At 38.1% G+C, this 9,128-nt stretch overlaps 1 long non-coding RNA gene across 2 annotated transcripts; it reads left to right on the top strand.

Annotated features, from left to right (window-relative positions):
• The first annotated feature begins 5,931 nt into the window (after positions 1-5,931).
• LOC146465775 (uncharacterized) lies at positions 5,932-8,227 on the top strand. Of its 2 annotated transcripts, XR_014868165.1 has the most exons (4): positions 5,932-6,017; positions 6,327-6,387; positions 6,919-6,985; positions 7,805-8,227. It is a non-coding gene; the product is annotated as an uncharacterized LOC146465775 (long non-coding RNA). The 2 variants fall into 2 exon arrangements; XR_014868164.1 differs by lacking the exon at positions 5,932-6,017 and having other exon boundaries at positions 6,303-6,387.
• The last annotated feature ends 901 nt before the right edge of the window (positions 8,228-9,128 follow it).

Below are 9,128 nucleotides of genomic sequence, written 5' to 3'. Positions count from 1 at the left end.
AATCTTAGAAAAGTATAATACTCACTTGGGGATTAGATTTCCCGCATCGCAAATTTCTAATTATATACATTTTAGGATTGTTTACTCACTGACCTCGTGTCGTGTTCCGTGTTCCAAGATTGCACAGTTCTCACTAGAGTAAAACCCTCCGTCTTGTTTAAACATTTCATAAAAAAAGACTAACTTATTTGTTCATTAGAACTATTTATAGATAGGTAGTAAATAATCCTCGCATAAACACAGAAAACGAAGAAGCCACTTCATCTTGTTTATTTTGGTGTTGTGTTACCTGTCACGTTTTTCAAGTCACGTGTTGCTGTACATAGTATTGTGAAAATGAAATGTAACATATTCTTTAGTTATTTCTTTTAGGGTAGTAAAATAAAGGGGACTAAATAAAGGAGGACTGTGCAATCAGAACTAAAAGAATCCCCTAGTGCACCTACGCCATCTCCGTTTATATCTTCATAAGCAAAATACTACTTCTCTCCAGAAATGAATAGGGGTGCCAATCGCACCCATGCCGGAGCCCTCAAGCCCCTTTCCACGGTCATTCGTTTTCTAATCCCTGGAGTTAAAGAGACAGAAAAAGAGGTAAGAAGAAGAGACTCCAAGAGTCATGAGAGCTTTGGCGGTACCTTTCAATGACTTTAAGTCCATTGATCCGTTAAAAAATGTGAAATGCTTGTCATTTGTTTCCTCATTTCTGTTGGACACCACTTGAAGAGGGCACATGTAGAGTACCTCTTCCAGTGTTTTGTAAATTTTCTGCCACGCGCTGCGCAAGTTTTATAGGGAAATATCCCCCGGCTTTAGGGACAGACGATTAGAAAGGTTCTGGGGTGGGGACGAAGTACAAAATAAAAATATTTTCGCCAAGGGAAAATCTTATGAAAAAAAAAATTCATGCACGCCGAGTAGCCTTAAAAATACTCCCGCATTGGCCTATATGGGAAATGTTAGCGAAAACATTTATGCCGCTCTTAAATTCCCCACCCCCCATAACTTTCGTTATGGTCCGTCCCTTACAACTGAAGTATTTGAGATTTTCGTAGGCTCAATTACCAGAAGCTGTTTAGGAAATGAGCCCGCGCTCCTCCCCTTCTCGGGGAAGGACAAGATCGAACACGAGAGAACGGCGAAAACTGAGGCTTAGATCTCCACTTATTTTTCTTTACTTACATTAAATATTAGTTAAAGAAATGACAGACGGATTGGTGGAAGTAAAAAACTGAAAGGAGGTCTCCTTCTCGATGGTAAGGAACAGGACTTGCTAGAGTCACCTCTTCAGTAGTCAATTTCTTGGCTTTGGTAACTGCAAATCACTAATGGCTTCTTTAAGCAACTTCAGGTATGGAGCTTTGCGGCGAATTGGTAGATTAGGGATGTCGAGATTGAGGCCTTGGCAATCACTTGAAGCAACGAAACCTTCAACCCTTCAATGTGTCTTTTTCTGCCATGGCATAGATGTTGTATTAGTCAAACATTATTGGATGCTGGAGGGTGACAGTCGCCATCACTTCGTCTCTGGCCGTAGAAAAGTTTATTTCTTCTTCAATAGCTGCAAGGTCGACTTCATGGGTCTGCTGGGGAGTTGTCGCAGAAAGGCGGGAGAAATATGAAGATATCTGCTGAGAGGTCAGAAACTCAGTTGATTTAAAAAGCCGTTCGCCATTCGAACTATGGGCACTTCTCATATCACGTGCTACAAGACTTGCGTCGACTTTCCGTCTAGTGGACTGACCAATGTTGAATTTATCAGTGAGGTAGGCCTTCTGATTTTCACTTAAAACGATACGCCTTCTTAGCTGGTCGCAACCCCCATCCCTCTGTTAAACGCCCCCTGGATTGTTTGCTTGCAACACCGCTGGTTCTTAAGGTTGGTACAACACCGACGCCCTCTTCTAAAACCTGCTGATAGCCAAGCTTGGCAAGATCCATAAGAGTGTGTTTTTCCAGGGACCGTATGCATTTCTCAGAGGATAGATGTTTCGTCAATGGCGAATATCTCTGGAAAACCCTTGTACATCCACTCTCTAGGCAAGTGTATACACCATGCTTGGTCTAACTCTCCTGAATGTCACTGGAACTCTCTTCTGTTTGGGAGACTCGTCGTCGTTAACATGCTTTTTGTCTTTATGGCCGAGAGACTTGAATTACCCCGGAGAAAATGCAGATTCTAACCACCTGTTTTCGGATTCTGTAATTAGGCAAATTTATAAGTGTCAAAACGATGGGTAAACGAATACATTCATTGTATTATGTTCTAGTTTTAAAAGAGCTTTGTATATTGCTAAATTTTATTATTTTTTCTGTTGCTCTTATTAGTTTTGAGTTGATCTTTCCGCTTGATATTTTTAATGAAAATTTAAAATAGTCGAGGGTCCCAAATGCAAACAACAACAACAAAAAAGACTGAACGTTACGTTTTGTCAAGGTATCGGCCTTGATTTCTTTTCCTCTGCAAATGTCATATGCCCTCCATGCTTTGATACCACCTTCTGTAAACTCAAAGTTGTTGAGTTTACTGACATTTTGGATCTTCGCTGTGTCGCTGATTGGTGATGCCGTTGTGATTACATCCAGACACACTACCAGAGCCGTTCTATCGATCTCTCATGAGAACTTCAGTAAAAATTACAAGACATTACGTAAAAATTACTTACGCGATCCAACAGCAATTAGCTGGCCTGTTTCCTTCAAAATAAGTGAAGATAGTCTACTGTTTATTCTGCGTGTTCCTTTCACTTTTGCTGGCTTATGTGCAATCTTTGGACTTGGAACCAAACACATAGTTTTCCCTGTTCTCCATCTTATACCATATTCCACCCGATGACGGAGACATAAAGTTATGAGTTCATGAGACACATCCGGCGAAAAAAATCCTGATAAAAAAAAACCTTTCGTTATAGTACTGTCACGCAATAATCACGCAACAAGATTAAAAACAAAGTAAAAATTAAACCAAATGTCGTTTACCTGCACCAGCTAGTAGCAGTTTCATTTCACTTTCCAACGATGGATCTTCACTAAGGCCATACATTTCCAGATGTCTCGTTCACATTTAAGAAGAGGTATACATTCGTATTGACCAGGATATTCCTGGCTAACATCGCACTTAGAATTTCCATCAACAAGAGTCGAAAAACTGCACAATATTTTTTTTTCCACACACAGCGTTATAAACGCTGTAGATTATACCATGTGTCGCTTATGCAATGTAGTTTGTTTGGATTTCGAAATACTGTACGGAATTAGGTGGGGCTGCAGGGTAATTTATTCAAATCACTGACCATACATGTAACTTGACACCAAATTAAAGAACCAACATTTGGCGCCGAAACCTTTATACGGCCTGATATGTTCAATTTCAGTTACTCGTTAGTTTTTAATTCATTTTACTCAGGTAAGCTACAGACGCCTTACATCACGAGAAAGATGATGAAAACTTGCTAAGACTGTGACTGGGTGTAGGGTATTAGTTTCTAAAAATCCTGGACGAACATCGAAAACCAATTCTTTTGTAAGAGTAAGCTTATCTCAAAGCTTGGAGGAGATGGACGTCTGTAGAAGACCCTGCCTGGAAGGTGTGTTCATCATTATTGTAAATGTTTGCTTTGATATACTTACATCTTGATGCTTTTTGGCTTTGAGCACAAACAATTATTGTTTATTTTATTTGAGATACAATTATTACGGTCCGTTTTGTTTTTGGTCTTCATAGCCGCTGTCATTCCATTTTGTTGAGAGGTCATTTACGATAATTTTGACTTTCATTTCATAGTTCATTTTTATCTAAGTAAATTTATTATCTGTTGGCGAAGCTAATAAAATAAAAAAATAAACATGGTTTGCCGATGGGGTTTTGAAGTTGAAATGATTGATAGACCGAACGCCTGTTACTTCAGAACCGGGAATTCACCCGACCAGATTTCGTGACCGTGCAAAGCCAATCGCTGTTTTTTTATAACTTTGTTTTAGGATATTGCCTTGTTTAAGATTATTCGACGAACAAGTGCGCTTTATTGGCTTCCCAGGTAGCAATACTTGTTTAGATAACAGAATTTCCATCAATTCTTTGCGCTTTGATGGGCTAGTTATAACTTCCGTGTGATTTTCTCCTCGATTTGCATATGTTTTCCTTTGTTTACATTCCACGTTCTTGTCGCGCACGGCGACTTGGGGGCTCAAGTTAAAATTTTATTGCTCGCAAGCATTTTAATTTGCAGAGCTGAAACTTCAGGTATAATTAATAAAATAACAGTTCTTTTGTTCAGTATAGTATTTTTTCCAATCTGTGACATACCAGGATCGACTTTTGACGGTTGAAGTTGGGCGTTATTTTGACTGCCAAAACAACACACAATCAGGGTGCACACAATAAAAGCCAGAAACTATATTACAATAGTTATTTTGCAAAACCTTTTTATGAGGTCTTAAAGCTTTGCATGTCTGCTAAATACATGAGTAATATCAGGTCAATAGGAGCTCTTGCGCGCTTGTGCTGTGTCGATGAAAATTGTTGAAATTTGCACCCATTTCCCGAATAAAAAAATGTATTTTTAGCGAATTTTCGAACTTTCCTAAAATTCTCAAAATGTAAAGCGCTTGGGGATTTCTTAATATCATTTCTTGAAATAGTTCACCCACAGGGATGTTTGGGTGGTATCAGCCAAAATTCGAATTTTTAGAACTGATTTGAGATTCTCGATATTTTCCGACATTGGCTCTTAAGACCTCCTGAACTTCAAAGCCTGCGTGACAGACGCATGAAAAAATATACGGCACGAAAAAGAGCGGGGAGCGCGAGGGAGACGCGCGCCCTATATTTTTCACGCGCATACTATGAAGGCTATGAACTTCAATGCTTCGGAAACTGTACATGTTTTCTCGGCATTTGTGCGCAAATGCCTAGATAATCCACACTGTTGTGTTTCAAGAAGCATAAAAGCAAACAGGAATAATTTTGTGAATATTTATTGAAGTTCCCAACAATGCTTCCTTGCGTCAGAGAGGAGATCATTTATTTGACGCTTTAAACGTTGAATTGTTTTTAACCCAGGGATTATTATTCAGCTGCCTTGGTGAGGTACACAAAATTTTCCTTTTGTACCTTTGCGCACCTTTCTAAAATTTGGTAAACAATATCTCGGAAACCAAAGTGAAAATTATTGGACTTTGATCTGAATTGCAAATTATATGCTAAAATGTATCTCTCACCTTCGTCTAGGCGGGTGACCGTAATGTGAAGAACAAAATATTACTCCGTAAAGGGAGTTTTCCTGCCTTTTCTTCGGAGTTTTTTCCGTGCTAAATCCCTGATGATGTCCCATGTGGTGGCAGAAGACACCGAGAAAAATACATAAAGATAAAATCTTCGTCGTACATCGAAGAAACTATAACATACAGAGCACGTGGAGGCTGGGTCGTGGTCGCCGAAGAATCCTCGTCAACTTTGAAATTTAATTTCGAATACAACCTCGTCCTACTCCAGCAAGTCTCCAGGTAATTTTCATCATTCTATTTTCCTAGCTTAGAATTTATAGAACTTAATTGCGATACAAGTTGTGAATTGATGTTCTACTAGATTCAGCAGTGATAATTAAGAGCCATCCAGAGCTCTGAACTAGTTAAATTTTGCGTATTTACACATTGGTAAAGTGAATGAAAGAATTATTTAAAACTGTAACAAAACCACATTTTGTAGCAGGTTAAAGAGTACCACAAGAAAGGGCTATACTGCATGCTTATTGGGTTTTAAAGGATCCATGATTTAAACAGCCAGAACCACATTACGAAACTATAGTTAATCCCTACTACAGTAGTGTTGTTCACTGATTTCTTGCCGAATAAGACGTTTGTGGTGGCAAATTCTATAACTATCGGTAGTGCATTGAATTATTTAACTAATAAAAGGTGTCTTCGGTGTTAAGGTGGACACAATGAATGCAATGGATTAAAGATTTAACAGAGCTTCAACTCAACGACCATGAAAACGAACTAATTTGAAGCCAAAGGTGAGTTTTTTTAGGATCTTTGTAATAATATCGTAGAATCGCAGTAATTTTTGTTTTTAGTTTTCTGTATATATGTTATAGAGTACTTAAATGAAATGGGCTCCCCGCTTAAATATCGTGATCATTACCATCATGATCATCATCATCATCATCATGTTATTGTTATTGCTGTGTTTGCCATTGCCGAAGGGGGAGTTACTGATCAGATTTGAAGTTTTCCTATCTTCTCTAACGTTTCACTCAAATCTGTATCTAAATTTAAAAGAAAGTTACCCAGCATATCCTAACGTAACTGTCATTTATCCTCAGTGCGTTTTGAAGGCAAGTCTCTGACAAGGAATGAGCAAACCTGACCATTAAAGTTAAAGAGGTGAGTCTTCATTAAGCACGTTAAACGGGGGTTACATTATGGGATAATATTTAGGTATACCCTCTTTCATAGAGCCGATCTTGTAGTTAACGTGTGAAGAGGCTTTTGACCTTAAGGTTTCCTAAGTTTTCCTAAGTTAAGAAATGAACCAACGGCTTTTTGTAAGCAATACTTTGACAATACAACTTTTACTTTGATGGCTTTACGGACCCTGCCCCTGTTATGTTCATTGTCGTGTTCGTTCCTTGCGCAAGAAACTTTTCTCCACATTGTCTGTACCCAGGTATATACAAGGCCAGCAAAAGGTTAACTGAAATCGAGCAAAATGTATGGGATAACTCTGCTATGGACTCTAATTTCATCCGGGGGTTTGAATACTTCTTGGAAACTAGTTTTAGCTTTCAATTTTGGCCCGACTGGCCACGACCTCAACCTCACCTCTAAAGGAGAGTAACGACAAAAGTGTTCCAAAACTGTTCCTTAACTTCACTTCCAGTCGCTTATCCTCTATTTTTAACTCTTCCTCTCCAGGTAAATTTCAGACGAGGGATGAGAAGTCATGAAAGACGCGTAAACCTAGAAGTTACTGTCTAAAGAGGTGAGTTGGTTATTTGTAACAGATAAATCTATTACTGCTCTTTGCAACTGGTGAGTCATTTTTGGGGGTGTTTGAGCAAAATAATTTATTGTGCGTTCGATTGCCCTATTCCGGAATAGGAATACATACAGTACATTGTCAATGATTTCTAGAAATCCTTCCTAAGAGGTTTTTGGAGTTACTGGGTTACAAAATGGCGTCTAATTTATATTTTATTAGCGAAAGATTGCAAAACTGTCTTCCCAGATTTACTTGAAAAGAGAAATCTAACAGCTATTCCGCTTATTCTTATTCCGGAATACGGTCAATCGAACACAACCTTACTATGCGTTCGGATTGGCGGCTCTAAGTGCTCTATTCCACGATAGGAATATTTACAATGACTGTTTTAACAAAACCGTTCATAAGAGGTTTGGAATTACCGAGATACAAAATGGGGTTTGAATATTGTGCGCAAGCAGACGTTTGTAGATTTACTTCACAAAATGTACTGAACGAGAGAGACAAAGAGGTTATTACGTTTAATCCGGAATGTGGTCAAGTGAACGCGACCTTAGGCAAAAAGGCAAGAAGGAGCAGAAACGATTTGCCATTGTCCCGTTCATTTTGGCACAATAACCAGATTTTTTTAAACGTAGCGACACGAAATAACCAAATTATAGATCTGAGATACATTGTAGACCCGCAGGACGGTTAAAACTGAGATACTCTTAAATGGCCAACCCAACACATCTCAAAACAGTTAAGCTTTTTATCACAATGTTGGCTTTGTCTTATCAAATTTAGTGATCGATATATTTTTGTTTTCTTTTTATAAAGGATCCGAGAAAATTACAGACGTAAGATTCAAGCAAGCATCAGAGTTAATCATTTCTGTAACTGAGCAAGCAATGCAAGTAGAGGTAGAGAAAATAATTTTACTTTACGCCATACGATTGTGAACAAAAACTACATCTACATGCCGTACAAGATTTAAAGCTTAGAATGCGGCTTGTACGCGAGCGAATACAAGCCATCCTTGGACACCCAGGGGCAGCTAGTCGGAAGGAAGGGATTTTCATGGGCGAAAGTTTACAACAAGAACAGGAGAGCCCCCCGTAAAAAACGTGTATAAACCGCGGTTAAAACGCGGGGACAGCGGGTCATATTTGGGTTGCGAATGCAGCTTAGGGTACACGCGTGAGTAAATGCGGTAGTCTATGCTTCAGTTTCGTTTCTTTTTTAGCAGCTGAACAATTACGATTTTTTTATTCAAGATACAGTGCAATTACAGATATAATAAAACCTAGTATGGTATATAATTTTTGGGGGAGAGATAATGAAAGTTGAAACAGCTGCGTATCCAAAAAGTTAGAACTAAACGGTATAATAAACAGCACCATTTTTTATTTGAACGGTCACCTTAGGATTTCATGATAAATGTATGAGGCGTTTTGTTTGTTTGTTTTTTTTTCTAAAGTATGGATTACCATTTTCTACAATGATTTTTTACAATAATGAACGATTTAACAGGTTTGAGCAATAAGAAGTGATTATGCAGAGATATTATTAGGCTGATTGTCTATTTTTATTAAAGTTTTAAAGTCACTACTTTTCAGTATCCTTGATGAAATTATCTTAAAGTTTCTAACAGAGGTTGCCATTTTTCAAGAAGTATTCTTATGATAGTTTCAAAATAACTCTAAATATTACAAAGTTAAAATCATGGATCATGATGATTGTCTTCAAATTCGGTTAAAAATTGTCGTGTTTGTCAGCTTTAATTAGAGATTTTGATCATCAACGGTTGAGAAATTCCAAAATTTACCCAAAACGAGAAATCTAGAGGCTGTGCCGTTTATCGTTATTTAAATCAGCCCAACCTTAAAGTTAGAAACGGCTTGTCTATGCTGCTTCTTGATGCTTGATGAGTTTTTGGTTTCAGTTGTAATATTCAAATTTCATTTAGTCCGTTTTGAGTAAATGTACTGAGATTGAGAAATGCCGTCTTATTTTCAGTATTTTAAGGCTAAAACTTAGTTTCTTAGTGCAGATTTAGCCACGCGCTATTTTGTATTCACCGATTCCGTCGAGAAATGCATTCTTTGTGAAAATGGCATTTTGAATTTGTAAAAGGCATATACCGTTTCAAGTAATTTGTCAG

Source organism: Pavona decussata, unplaced genomic scaffold, assembly GCF_977016875.1.
Source record: "Pavona decussata unplaced genomic scaffold, jaPavDecu1.1 SCAFFOLD_155, whole genome shotgun sequence".
Taxonomy (NCBI): domain Eukaryota; kingdom Metazoa; phylum Cnidaria; class Anthozoa; order Scleractinia; family Agariciidae; genus Pavona; species Pavona decussata.
Note: the sequence above shows the minus strand (reverse complement) of the source record. Positions and strands in the feature narration are given on the sequence as shown.